Consider the following 14,839-nt stretch of genomic DNA (forward strand, 5'->3'; position numbering starts at 1 on the left):
ACCTTCTCCTTTGGCATCGGAGAAGGCCACATCCCCTGCTGGCCAGCAAGAAAAAGTACTCATCTTTGGGGCCTTGATCTTTTTATCCAAGGAATAAGAGGGAGGGATTAGATGATACACAGGGTCCTTTGAACTCTAACATTCCAGATCTGTGACTTTTTCCTTCAAGTTGTCCAGCCTGGGGAGCAGGACTGGGCCTCAAACTTAAGTAGCAAATCTGTCTTCTTCAATCTCCCCCTGTCTCCCCCACCTCCCCTTTTCTCTGCCCCTTCAGTTCCATGAAAGTGAAAGATGCATGAGACCCACAGTCAGCAGGCCCAGTTCGCATTGGTGTGGGAACACTGCAGCTCCTTCCCCGCCTGCCCATCCGTTTTCCCACCTGGTTTAGTGGCTTCTGCCCTCCCTCCCAGGGCTCCCTTGCTGGTCTTGAGATAACATCTTATGAAGTCCTTTGCCAGAAGCATGCCTTTTTCTGCCCCTGGAAGGAATTATTTTCACTTGTTCTGAAGAAGAGTCTCTGCATGTACCTGTAACTCCTGCCAAGAAATCTGAGAGGCCCTGAATTCCTCAGTGCCTGGATCCCAGAATCACTTAATCTACTGGCTGCTCCTTTCCAAGGGGCGCTGAGATGATGGAGCGATGAGCTGCTTAAGGGCTTGGAGAGTATCCGCGTGGAGGGAGGAGAGAGTGAGGGAGCGTCTGCTGCCACTTGGCTGGACCGCTCAGATGAAAGAGTTTGGGAGAAGGGAGTGTTTACAGAGATCAGCGCAGACACTTCAGAGGGGCCAGAGTTCCCCTGGGGCTTCTCAAAGGTGACAGAGGATTGACATCATCAAAGCCCCTGAGGAAGACTCAGACTCTTTTTCCTCAAAGTCAGGATTCTCAGAGCTGGAAGGCTCACGGGGATTGGGGAGGATGGTTAGGCTGCTTCATCTTGCACAACTCAATGATTACACAGCGAACGCTGCCCCGGAGAGGTACAAAGTGGTGCCTAGGACAATAATGAGGCAGTCGGCATGATCTTTTTAAAATATAAAAAGACAAATGATTTCTTGTTATACTCAAAATCCAAAAGTCCCTCTGCATGATTCAGCCCCACTTTCCAATCTCTTATCCTGCCATCACCCTGGCTCACTAAGTTCTAAACACGTTTGCCTTCTCCTGATCCCCAAACAGGCCCAGTGGCCTCCTTAGCTCCTGCCTCAGGGCCTTTGCACAAGCTGCCTCTTGTTGTTAAATGCTCATCTTACTTTCAGACTTGGGCTCTTTCTGTTTGCTCCCTTCGTCCATTCAAACTTGCACCCACAAGGAGCTGGGCCTGTGGAGCCCCGTGTCCACTGTATAGACAAAGAACAGATGAGGCAGTGTCCTTCGAGGAGCAGCCCAGTCTGCCCTGAGAAACCTGTCTCGATGCCTGAAATTCCCAACCATTTTGCTTTCATCTGAGTCAGCGCCTTGTGTCTCTGGAAGACTCCTTATTAAAACAGGAATACTTATCAAAATCAAATCCCTTAGAAGAGATTTGTTTCTCAGATAAGCTGAGGTGAAAAAGCAAAGAATGGGACTCTAAGGGAGGAGGAACTCTCCCAGGGTGGTGGTGGTGGTGTCTGTTATGAAGGGAGAAGTTTGGGGGTCTGGGCTTGGGGGCAGGAGGGTGGAAAAGAGGTGTGGTGCCCACATCGACCTCTGCCAATCTCATTTTGCCGCAGGCTGGCCTCAAACTTGAACCACAGAGAACTGTTCAGATGCCAACAAACAAACACTAGCAGCAAACAAAGAGCTGTTTGTGTTGGAGATAACCAGTCCCACGGGTGGTTTGGGTGTAGCGGAAAGCAAGTCTTAGGGTTTGGAACAGATGGCATTTAGAAAGCTGAGAGGAGAGAGGACCTTCCCCTACTGCCCCGGGGCCCCTGCCCACCGCCCCTGTGGTGAGGGAAGAGTCTGCATCAGAAGCACCTCTCGAGGTGCTGGACCACACAATCTGAGCCCCTGTTCACTCATCCTGTCATCCTGGAGGGTGGGATGTGGGGAGGACCCAGAGAGCTGGCTGTCTGTAGTGCTTGGACAGCGGAAAAGGGCAGAAAATAAGCACGTTCAGCAAGACTTTGATATTCCAGCTCAAAAGCTCAGAACCGTCCACACCCTGTTCCCTGCAGTCAATGAGAAACACCTACAAGAAACTTAATGGAATAAATAACGTCACCAGCAGAACTAGACCCGAGCACCCTGTGGTTCTGTTAGCAAGGTTTGTGCCAGTCACCTGCTGCTGCTCTCTCTAGAAAGGGAAATGAAGCCGGGAACCGCCGCAGGAGCTTACTTTGAGAGCTGCCGAGTAGGCCTCCAAAGTCCATACAGGTCTACAGCCATGCCACCCTGAACAAGCTTAACCTGGTCTGATTTCAGAAGCTAAGCAGGGTCAGGCCTGGTTAGAACTTGGATGGGAGACCACCTGGGATGACCAGGTGCTGTAAGCGTATTAAAAAATAAAAAAATTTAAAAAAATAAGGGATCATAAGCTGACAAGGTCCTTGCAATCTGTGAGGTCAACCAAGGTTTGCCTTGCCTAAAAAAAAGAAAAAAGAAAGAAAGAAAGAAAGAAAAACAATTCCATACAGTTTTACCTCCTTGTCTCCCTATTCAAGGTCTATCACCTGGCACTTTGCACAGTCGGCCTCATGTCACCACTGACCATCGGTGCCTGACATCGCTCCCCCAACTCATCCTCAAGCCCCTCGAAGGAGTTGCCAGGGGCTGGAGGCAGGTGTGTGTGGCAAAGGGAAGGTGTTGCTTAATGGGTATAGAGTTTCCGCTCTGCAAGACGAAAGAGACTGGATGCACAACGATGCAAATATACTTAACACTACTAAACTGTACACTCAGAAATGATTAAAATTGTAAATTTTATGTTATATATGTTTTACCACAATCTAAAAAAATTGTATTAAGTCTTTAAAGTTATTATGTGACTCAGCGAATCAGGGATGCTCCCCAGGGGTGAGGATTTTTGTCTGTTTTGTGCATTGCTGTATTCCTCGTCCCTAGAATGGTGCCTGGCATGGAGCAGGTGCTTGCTGCATGTTTAGGGAGTGAGTGAACCCCAGCCATTTTGCAAAAATGTTTCAGTCACGACTCTTTTAAGGGTGAGAGCGACACTGCAACCACTACCTGAAGGTCAAGCCAAACTCCAGAGGGTCCTTATGGGACTTGCCCTTTCACCTACTTTGTGCCAACAGATGAATTGGCACCATTCATTGGCAAAGGGAACCAACCATGCGTAGGCTGTGACAACCCGGAACCGACCCAGCGCCAGCCCTCACCAGCATTCTTACGGGGAACTTAAATAAACAGTCATGTCTCAAAGCACTCTTAGTGATTTGCTCTGTCAGACATGAATATATCAAGTGATATCTGAAATGGGGAAAAACCAAAACAAATAACTACATCCAAATGGACAGTGCTTCTCATTTCTGTTACAGTAACTCTGTTTTGACCATATTGGGTTCTGTTTCTTCTCTAACATGCTCAGCTTTCAAAGGGGGAGCCTTTAACCTTTCTTCTGCATTCTTACACAATAGTGGGAGCTCCTTGAATGAAAGCATGTAAGAGAAAGACGAGCTCTATGTTAACTTTCACTGTGGAAAATTTGAAACATATGCAAAAAGATTCAAGATGGCATAATAAAATCCCCATACTCATCCCCCAGCTCCAGCAATTATCAATTCACATCCAATTTTGTTCCATCTCTACTCACACCCACTCCCCCTTTCATCTTTTCGATAGTTTATGTAAACTTTTAATTGGAGCCAAATACACATACCAAAAAATATACAAATCATGAACATACAACTCAATGAGTTTTCACAAATTGAACACATCTGTGTAACCACTACCCAGTTCGAGAAACAGAACATTCATTCCCAGCTCAACAGAAGCCCCCTCATGCCTCTTGGAAAAATTCTTATTGATTTCTGGTCCAAAATTTCCATTTTGTAGAGGGAAAAACTAACAAGGAAAATGACTGCCCCAAGATGACAAAGTTCGAGGCATTGCTGCCACTTTGTAGACTTGGGGGTGCAGGACTCAGCAACCACAGCACCTATGGGGCTGAACACTGAGAGTACCTCATTCTCCTTCACCTGGAGGACATTGGAGTCAGGGCATGGGCGCACTTGCCCTTGTGGGGCCTGTTCCCACACCCTGGCTGTTCCCAGGGCTCTGTATTGATTTCTCCTCTCCTCCTCTTGTTAAGCCAAGAAGTTTATCAGCAAGATTATGCCAGAATGGCCCTTAGCAATCTGATCATCTTACAGTTTGCTTAAAAGAACAAGAAAAATAAAAAACCACAAAACTTTATTCTTAAAATTCCCTAAATTTGTAGGGTATAATTGCAAAAAAATTTTTTTTTTAATTTAATAACAGAGATACGTATGGAGCAAGCATACACTATTCCCTCGCCTGGATAGGGGTACAGGTGGCTGCATGGTAGATGGGCTTGACATGTGCATAATTTCTTTTAATAGCTAGAACAGAGAGCTGCCTCCTTTCCTTCCTTCCTCCTTGGCTTTCTCTCAGAGTCGTTGTCCTACTGCCAAAGGCTGGTTGAGAAGGAGATGGGAAGAAGGTAGAGAGATTACCCCCGAACGGGCACCAGTAAAGCCCAGGCTTCTCATTCGGGTTTGGTGTAGTGCTTTTCTGTGTGACGGAAACACAGAGAGATGGGAGTATGTCCAGCAGTAAGGGCTCTATAAACAGGATCAAGAAGTAGAAGCGCAGACGGCTAGAGTGGGACGCAACCCAAGTGTGGATTCGACCCGAGTCTCCTGATGCCCAGGGCAGTGCTCTTCATGCTCTTTCGCTTTGAGTTCCCAGGATAACTCCAATTTTTCTACTCTGTCCCATTTATCCCCCCACATACATGTGTGCGTATTGTGCTACAGGTGTCAATTCTGGATTTGTGAAACAAGGCCATCGTGGCATTAAGTCAAAGAGCCTGCCATCAAAGAGCCAAGTAGGCCAGGAAAATCCTAGCCAGTAACGGTCAGAACCAATTAGGCTGCAAGTGACAGAAACTGAGGTCAAATGAGCTTAAGCAAAAAAGAGAATTCATTGGCTCGTGTAACGAACAAATGGGGACTTCAGGCATGGCTGGCTCAAGGGCTCTCTTCCTGCCTCCTCTCAGCTCTGGCCTCTCGCTTTGGCTGCTGCTGAGCTTCCTCTGCATGGACAGGTGCAGTGGGCTGAATGACGGCCCCCGAAGGGGTCCATGTCCTAATATACGACTATGTTCCCTGATAAAAGTGATTTTGCGTACGGGATTAAATTAAAATTTTTGAGATGGGGAGATTGTCATGGATCATCCCAGCCAGCTCAGTATAATCACAAGGGTCCTTATAGGAGTGGCAGGAGGGGCGGAGTAGAAGAAGGAGCTATGATGACAGAAGCAGAGGCGAGACAGAGAAGGAGAGAGCGCGCGCGTGTGTGAGTACACGTGCTTCGAAGATGCTCCCTGCTGGCCTTGACGCTGGAAGGAGCAGCCATGAGCCAAGAAGCGGAGACAGCCTTGGAAGCTGGAAAAGTAAAGGAAATGTGTTCTCCCCTCGAAGTTCCCGAAGGAATGTGACCCAGCTGACACCTTGATTTTAGGACTTCTGATCCCCAAAACTGTAAGATGACAAATATATGTTCCTTTGAACCATTAAATTTGTGGTTATTTGTTACCACACCAATAGGAAACTAAAACAATAGGCTCACCTCCCCAGGTTCATAGCTTCTTAGTAGTAATCCCGTAGTCCGTGAGGGCAGAGGAAGTTCACGCTTCCAAAGTCCCCACAGAACCTCCAGAGGAAGATTCTCTATGGCCACGGTCAGGTCGTTGGACTGTCTGTTGTGGTACTAATCACTGGCACCAGAACAGGGGAGTTAGAAAGCTGACCCAGTCTGGGCTATGTGCCTGTGGTGGTGATTTGGATGGGGGCACTGCAATCAATGGGTGCTTCGGAGTCACTTAGACTGGAGAGAGGAAGGTCTGATAGATAAAAAATCAACACATCTACCCTACAGTAGGGATTATCTGGAGAGTGATGTGAGGAGCCGGATTAGGAGATGCTGATGATGCGGGAAGGTGGGTGAGCCAGAGGAAAAGCTGGTAGAATTGCCTGAAAGGTTCTGGGCCCTCGAGAACCAAGTGGGAATTTTTGTTGCTATACTGCAGAGTTGCCAAGTTGCCAGCGCCCGTGTGGATATTGCTGGAGAGGAGAAGGTGCGTGTGCGTGTGCATGTGTGTGTGTGCATGTATGTGTGTGTGTGTGTGTGTGTGCGCGCGGAGGGGTATGCAAAGGAGGTAGCAGAGAGCAGCGGTTAAGCTCAGAAAAGTCTGTGTTTCTCTGCCACTTCCTAGTTGAATAACCTCAGGTAAAATTCTTCGTTTCTCCCAAGACTCAGGCTGCTCATCTGTAAAATGGGCACAATAGCTATCCCTACCTCGTGGGATCATTGTGAGGAGCAAATGAGATCGGGCATATAATGTGCTTAGCATAGTATAGTGTCCAGCACACTGTAAATGCCACATTAGTGGCAGCCATTATCATTACTTTAGTTAAGGAGAAACACCTTCACTGCACGAAAGATTTTGAGAGAAGCGCTTGCTTTGTGTGCCCTTTGTGGAGGGCAAAACCAGGGCCAAAGGATGGAAGCCATAGTTCAACACAAGAACTTTCTCTGAATCGTTGGCAGAAGGGCCAAGCTGCGTGGAAAGGTACTGGGTGCCATCGCTGATCTACTCGGGTAGAGAGTGGACAGCCCTCGGAGGGGGTGCTATGCAGGGGGGATACATTTAGTTGGACGATGGAGTGGTGGCCTTTTAAGTTCTCTCTTTGGTCGAAGAGCCAGTGCTCTTGCCCCTCAGGGGAGCCTACCCCATGTGAGCTGGGCAGATGTGGTTTCGGAAACTCTCCAGGCTCTATCAAGTCCACACACATTTGGGTTCTGACATGCCTCGCCTCGGATTCCTTCCAGGCTCTATGCTTGCAGCCCCAGAGCCAGACTCTGTCCCTAACTCGTTCAGGCGAAGTTTAGGGGGCGGAGGAATTGGTTTGTTCTCGGTAACCACCCCTGGATTTCCAAGTAGAAGGCTTGGGAAAGTAGCTTGATCTTGGTATCCTGCTGGAGAGCTGAAAATATCAGCAGTTGTCCACTTCTAAGTACTCGATACTCTTTGAAGTTCTCGTGTCAACTACAATTTGGGTCAAATGCATAGCAAGAAAGCCAAATAAACGTGGTTTACACATAAAACGTTTTGTTTTGTTTTTCTTATATATAGAAAAAAGTTTGAACACAGGCAAGTTCTGGCTGATGTGACAGTGCCATGCAATGATCAGGGACCCAGAATCCTTCTTTTTCTCTTTAGGGCACCATTTCCCCAAAGAGTATTTGGTTACATAAATTTGGGACACACTACATACTATTACGCTCATTAGAAATTCTCACATCAATCCCAGCATGCTCAGGACCCGCACTGCTTCCCTGGCACTTTTATGGATAATTTTTTTTAAAGTACTTGCTTTTTCCTATTTTCTATATTAAAAATAATAATAATAATAATAAGTACAAACAAAGCAAAAAAAAAAAAAGTAGAAGAAGGAAAAAGAAAATGTCCTTATCTTTTCACCCAGGAGAACTCTTATTTAGAAGCCGGTATGTTTTTCCAGACTAGATATGAATAAGGCCTTTAATCCTTCCTCTCCCAGCCCCCACCTCCCACTAGGTGCCCCTTTCCACTGCCCTCTGCCCTCTGACCTCTGCCCTCTGCCCTCGGGCATGCCCAGACCAGAAGGGACAGAAAGTGCTGCTGTGGGGAACACTTAACCTCCCCTCATCTCTGACCTGGGGGCACAGGACCTCTAAGCCTTTGCCTCTAGCGAACCAGGTAGGGTAGGTGGGTGAAAGGTTCCATGGGGCCCACACCTTGTCCTTAGTAATGTTCACTGGCCCACCCTGTCCCAAAGAACAAGAGCTCAAATTCTATCTAATTCTAAGAGACAAAACCTATTACCATGAAAATCCACATGTTCCCACACTCCTGAGAGAATTAGTCACTGCAGGTTCAATCTGCTTCCAATCTAAGTGTGAAAAATAGGGAAATGACAAGCAAAAAGCAAAGGCATCTATAAATCCCACTACGCTGATGTTGGCGCCAATTTGATAGGTACAGGCTGTTAGAAGCGGAGGGAGTCCCCACTCACTGCACATCTATGGAAACGGAGGCTCGGGGTGGGGGAGTGACTTGCTCAGCATTATTTAGATGCCTCTTGGTGTCAGGGGCAGGATTAGAGGTGATGTGTTATGAATTTCAGAGCAGTCCAGTAATGGTTTTTAATATATAATGTGATTTTTTAAATTACGTAAGAAATACATAACATTTGAAAATACAGAAAAGTCTGAGGAGCCGTATCTGGTGGATTTGCCTGCTCAATTTCCTACTCTAAGACTCTCCTGGGTCCAGATGGAGCTCTCCCCTCTGCCTTTGGGTGCCACACCTGGCCCTTCCTTTCATCTAGCAGCCTGGGCAGGGCAGGGCAGGGCAGCACAGGGCGGGGCTGAACTCTGTTCCTCAGCAGGGTGTTAGTGACTCCCAGAAGACAGTCAGCAAAACACCCAGGCCATGAGCTTTCCCTGCTCATTTCTTCTCATCGCTCCATGGAAAGTTGGGAAGTTGAGGTGGGTCTAGTTCAAGGACTAGGTGTTATGTATATGCTCACAGAGCCTGACTTTGGTGGGGGGTCCAGAACGATGAACCATCTGTGCATTGAAATTTCACAATTAATGCTTCATTCCTTTAACTTAAACGTTGGCCAAATTCCTCAGGTAGCCATCGCCACCTCTCTAGACTTCGTCAGAAGATTGAGGTCATTCTGTTTGTGGGGAGGTGAGGTGTCCTGCTTTTCTTTGTTTCACTCTCCAGAATCCCTGTAGTGCTTTGGTAAGCGGACATCCGAGTTGCGCGCTGTAGGGCCACCCCTTATAGGTCTTATTGTGATCTAGGGGTAGGTTAAAGTGAGAATCTCTGAGAGCAGATACATTTATGTTGTTTTACCAAATAACACCAAAATAGTGGTGAATCTAATGTTTACTGAGCTGTTTTGGGGGGCCGGGCATTCTGCTAAGTGCTTGAAATGTTCACAATGACTCTGTGAGGTATGTATTTTTTTCTCTCCCTGGTTTATTCCTGCAGTAACCCTGGCTATAGATCATACACAGCTGCAAACAAGAGTAGAGATGGGGTCAGTGATGCAAATCTAGGTCTGGCTCTGGGAGGAGGAGGTCACCGCTGCTTCTGGGGACTGCCTGTCCACCAGCTCCTACACCTTCTCTCTTCCCATCTCTGGCATTGGGCAAAGGCCGTGGCTCCATCCCTCCTGCAGCCCCAAAGTCCCACTACCTGCTCAGACTGCTGCAAGGTGAGGCTTGGAATAGCTCTCGGAGATGCCCCACTCCAACCTCTGTCCTCACTTGTTATATGGCTGAGGAGACTGAGATCAGAGGCAGGGCCGCTGGGTTGTGCAACTCTAGGGCATCGTTTCATTGTATTCCATGTGAATGTTACTTCCTGGAGTTGTGAAATGCAAGGCCTGTGAGAGACAGGCAAGGACTAGCCCAAGTTACATGGCCACTAGGAGAGTCACCACTTGAACCCAGAGCCAAGGCAGCCCTGTTGGTATGCTCTGGGGAATGTGGAGGGTAAATCTTGCTGGATGAACACCTGGGAGGCTCAGTGTCCACTCCAGCCACTCCTTAGGGAGAGGACTTCCTTGCGGGAGGAACCGCAGCATCCCACATCTGGCCCCAGAGCGCAGTGGGAGGCAGAGGTGCCCGCGTGCAGCTGCACGGCCTGCCTGGGAACCCGTCTGACCCCAGTCCCGGCGGCTCCTCGGCTCTTCGGGAAGGCCTAGCAGACAGCGGGAAGAGGTGGGGCCTCCTCCCAGAGCCAGGCCCTGGCCTGCTGCCTGTTCTTTCACATGCCACCAGTGAGCACAGGGCATGGCCGGTCACTCCTTCCTTATGAAACTTTCTCTGATGCCCCACTGCCTGCAGGATGGAAGAATCCAGATACCTTTGCCCAACTTTCAAGGCCTGTCATAGCTGGCTTCTACTTTGGCAGCTGCATCTTAGGCCACAGCCCTTTTTGTGCTCCATTGACCTCAGACCACTTACAACTATTGCCAAGCACCTTGAACTTTCCTCTATTGGGCCTTAGCTTAGCTTGTCCTCACATCTCCCCAACACTTACTCCTTTCTAACTTTCTAACCTCTTGTTCTTACCCTGCCGAAATCCTACCCACCCTGAGAGGCTCAGTCCAAAACTATATGCTCTAAGAAATGTTATCTTAGGATCAGAATGGTCTTTCCTCTGGGATCTAAAAATATCCAGCTGTCCAGCCATCCGTCCGTTCATCCATCTATCCACCCACCCATCTATTCTTTATTCATTCATCCACCCATCCATCCAACAACCCACCAATCCATCACTACCACTGTGTCCTGGGTTTAAGAATTAAGTAATGATAATGCTTGGTTACTGCCCTCAATTAGCTGTTAGTGAGGGAGGCAGACAACTAAGCAAGGAATGTGGTAAGTGCTACCCTAATGGAAGGGAGGTCTGTAAAAGCCTCAGGAGGAGATGGGACAGGTAATTCCCCTTTAATAAGTAGGGGAGACCTAAGTGGATTCAGCTCCATACTACGCTTGGAATTGTTGGTGACAGGCAAGCTGTCTAGCATGTATTGTTTTTCACCAGCACTGTGGTGTGTCATTTAAATGAATGAATATATAAAAGAATATAGAATATAGTAATTCAGAGCTTGGCTTCTAGAGTCATACAGTTGTAGGTTCAAATCCCAGTTCTGCCACTAACCAGTTCTGTGACTCAGAGAAAGTCACACAATCTTTCTGTAACTCTGTTTTCATGTCAACAACTTGGGGATAGTAATAGTAACCATCTCACAGGGTTATTGAGATTAAAGGAGATAAAGCTCATAAAGAAGTTAGCTTAGGGCCTGGCATTTTATAAGCCCTCAAGCTTCCTGGTCCTTATCTCCACGCCTTTCTCACAGGCTCCCACTTGCCTTTTCCTTCTTCTTCTAAATTTTAATTGTACGCTATTGATCGTATGAGTAGGTGATTCACACAAAAGCATATATGAAAAAAAATCCCCCTCCTACGGACCCCATTCCTTAGCACCTCAAGGGGCTCTCCATGTCGCCAGGTGTTAACTCTCTTTCAGAGATGTGCGTGTGTAAACAAATGTGTTTCCATACTCTCTCCTTTTTTAACAGATGGTAGCTTTCCATAATATATGTCATTCTGCACTTTGCTCTTTACTACTGAATATTGTTATATGGAGACCATTCCACAGCAATATATAAAACGCTCTCCCACTTATCTTCTATGGAAAGCTGCACGACCTTCTGTCACGGGGATGCCCCATTGTTTATCTAACCAGCCGGGTGCTGGTGGATACTTAAGCTATTCCCAACCTTTCCCAGTTCGAAAGAGTGCTGCGGAGAATATGCTGTCCTTTTGAAATTCCGTGCAGCCTCTCCAGGGCATGATCACCCATGCCGAAGGGACACAGAGGCTGCAGGACACAGGAAGCACAGCAGACTGTGAGCTGCAGAGCGGTCAGTCAGAGCGGGGTCTGAATCCTGGGTCTGCCACCTGCTGCTCTGCCGCCCTGGCCCATCTCTTGTTCTCTCTGAGGCCGGTGGGGTCTGAGAATATGCGTTTCTAACAAATTTACATGTGATGCTGATGCTGCCAGTGCAGGGACTGTACTTTGATGAGCACTGCTCTAAGCCATTGAATAGGGAATCTCATAATTCCCATCTCACGGGTTTATTGTGGGGATTAAGGTATGGAGCCCTTTCGCGCTGTGCTAGCATCAGACTAAGAACTTAATACATCTTAGCAATTATCACTCTATCTGCCTCTCACCGCGCTGGGAAAAGCAAACCAGACATGGCGATGATGCTTAGCATCATTCTCTAGAAGTTTTGGGGCATGCTGGAGCTTTTCCCTAAATCTCTAAGCTCTGAGTTTGATATAGCTAAGGAAATCTGCCAAGCTGCCTGGCCATCAAAAATCTTCATTTTTATGTCAGCTGCGAATGGAGAACTGAGGGGGTAGAAGCCCAACCCAGAGTCCCAGCATCAACCACAGCGATGGATGCTTCTGTGGGCACCATCCTGTGCCAGCTTGTTCCTCAACTTAAGGGGTTGCACAAGACGACAGAGAAGGGCCCCATCCCATCCCAGCCCTCATCCCATGGCCTTCAAAGAGCCCCTTCCATTCTCAGATCCCTTGTAATTTGCTCTCATTAACCTGCTTTGTTCGGGGGTGGGGAGAGAGAGGGCAGTAGAGAACCCCAGGCGGCCACTGCAGGCCTGGTCATGCCCCTAACGCTCTCTCCTTCCTGCCCTGGGAGGGGAAGCCTGGAGTGAAGGCTTCCTTCCCACGACACCCTCTCTGCAGGGAGCCAGGGACTTAGGAGAGCTGAGCCATGGCAAAAGTATGTGTCTGTTAGTCAGAAGAGGGCCACTTGGCAGAGCACCAAAGTCACTGGTTTGGGAGCAGGGGCTAGGCTGGCCTCTAACTTGCTGACGTTGGGTAAGACCTTTTCCCTCTCTGAGCCTCACTGTTCCCTTTTGTAAAATGAGGCACACTCAGGTTCTACACCTCGTGCCCTGAGCCAGTATCTGGTCCCAGAGATAAGAAGTCAGCAGCATTTTCCTTTGGCTCACCTGTGCCCAGCCCCAGAGACACTGAACTTCTAGCACGTGCATCTGGGCCTCCTCTGCAGCCTGCCACCCCAACCTGCTGCCCTCCCATCACAGCCTCCTTCCACCCTCCCCAGTTTGCATTCCATTCTCTAGGCCTTGAGACACACACCGCCCTGACACTGTACCTGTGAGACCCCAGGAGCAGCACTCACATTCCCCGTGTGTGAAATGGAAATAACACCATCATCTGCGGATAGGGTTGTTGCGAGCATTCGATGAGATGATACGCGCAGAGGCCTTAGCATGGAGCCAGACACATGGTGCACTCCTAGTAATTGCGAGCTGCTCTTGTGATTGTCACGGCTGTGATTCCTTTAAAAACCAAGCAGACCCAGGGCCCTGGGGTGGGGGGACAACACCCTAACTCTTGAGACCATATGTCTGCTTGATTTTCTTTTATTTATTTATTTTTTTGATTTTCTGTTTTAACATTTTACCATTCCCGTCTCTTCTTTCCTCGATCCCTAATATCTAATTATCTACAAAAACGGTCCATCTTTTTTTTTTTTTTGGTCAATGAAAAGACATAGTTGTAGTTCTTCTTTCTTTCACGAAATATCCAAATACTTACACAGCCCCCTACCACATCTTAGGCATAACAACGATTAAAACAAAACAAAATAAAATAAAACAAACCAAGAGGATCCCTCAAATAAGTTAACGTGTAATGTACCTAGAAGTGCTTTCTGGACTGCAGTCAGAGGGAGGAAAGGCCTCAGATTGCTCAGACAGGACCTCTGCAGGCCTGGTTTGGCCCATGAGACTGCAGATGGGGTATATTTCACATCAGGACAAAAATCGGATACTGCAGAGATCTCCATTCCAAGTGTGCTCGGGTGACTTCAGAGGCAGCCGAGTGCGGGGGCAGAGGAGGGCCAAGCTTGGCTAGGCAGCAGCTGTAAGCAGGATTTGCTGAATGACTGATGAGTCACTTGGCCTCTCTGATCTGTTTAGCTTACTTGATAGGGGCATGAAAACTGACTTTCCTCAGTCCCGGGAAGGGCTGCAGGGTCCTGTCATGTGAGAGAATTGCTCATGGGTGCCTTCGCTTATCCTTGAAAAGCTCCTTGAGTGCCTGCTCTGTGCTCTGTCCTGGGAGAATGATGAATCCATGGTCACTTTTGAAGGCTCATAGTAACAGCCTGTTTTTATTTAGCTGTTATTATGTTTCAGGCACTTTACCCATATTGTCATTTTAACGTCATAAAATTCTTATGTGACAGTTATTGCTTTCCATATTTTATAAGCAAGAAAACTGAGGCACGGAGAGGTTAAATAACTTGCCCAAAGTTCCCAACAGTTTGGCTTCAGTCGCTGCACCAGTGGTTCTCATGGGCGGTCCGAGGACCATGGAGGAGTCCAGAGACCTTGAACGTGGTCCGCCAGGTCCAAATGGTTTTCATTATTACCAAGAACTTCCTTGCCTCTTTTTCTCTCATCCTGTTGCAAGTGCACAGTAGCATTTTCCAGAAGCTACAGGACTTGTGATATCACAACAAACATCTTGGAGAATCCAAGTGTCTCTCGAAGAGATTTGTACAAATGTAGAACAATGCCACTCTTTGACTATTTTTTTATTCTGAAAATATTCTTCATAAGAGTATTTCACATGACTATGTGATGGACTTATTGTATTTAATTACCACATAAATATTTAGAAGGTTCTTCTCAGTTTTAATTTCCAGTAAGATAAAGTGTAAAGGGGTCCAGAGATCAAAAAGCTTGAGAACCTCTGTATGACACTAAATGGAAATGCTCCCTGGTCATTGTGACACAGGTATAATTGCTCCAGGAGAGGCCTGTTGGAGATGTGGTCTGGGTGTCGCATGCCATTGTCCTTAGCATTATTAAGAAAGAGATCCCTGGATCATGCCACATGGAGTGGCCTATGTGGAAACCAGCCCCATCGCAAATCAATGTCTGTGATTCAGAGCGTCTGCTCTTGCGACTTGCGATATGGAAGTTAAATTTTAAATCCTTCCTTCCATTTCTCTTCTACAGCTTTC

The 14,839-nt window shown here is 47.6% G+C and overlaps 1 pseudogene; it reads left to right on the forward strand.

Annotated features, from left to right (window-relative positions):
* Positions 1-2,355: 2,355 nt before the first annotated feature.
* On the forward strand, positions 2,356-2,474 carry LOC118605697 (annotated as a pseudogene).
* Positions 2,475-14,839: the final 12,365 nt, after the last annotated feature.

The sequence above is a fragment of the Rousettus aegyptiacus genome, unplaced genomic scaffold (assembly GCF_014176215.1).
Source record: "Rousettus aegyptiacus isolate mRouAeg1 unplaced genomic scaffold, mRouAeg1.p scaffold_m13_p_7, whole genome shotgun sequence".
NCBI classification, from domain to species: Eukaryota; Metazoa; Chordata; class Mammalia; order Chiroptera; family Pteropodidae; genus Rousettus; species Rousettus aegyptiacus.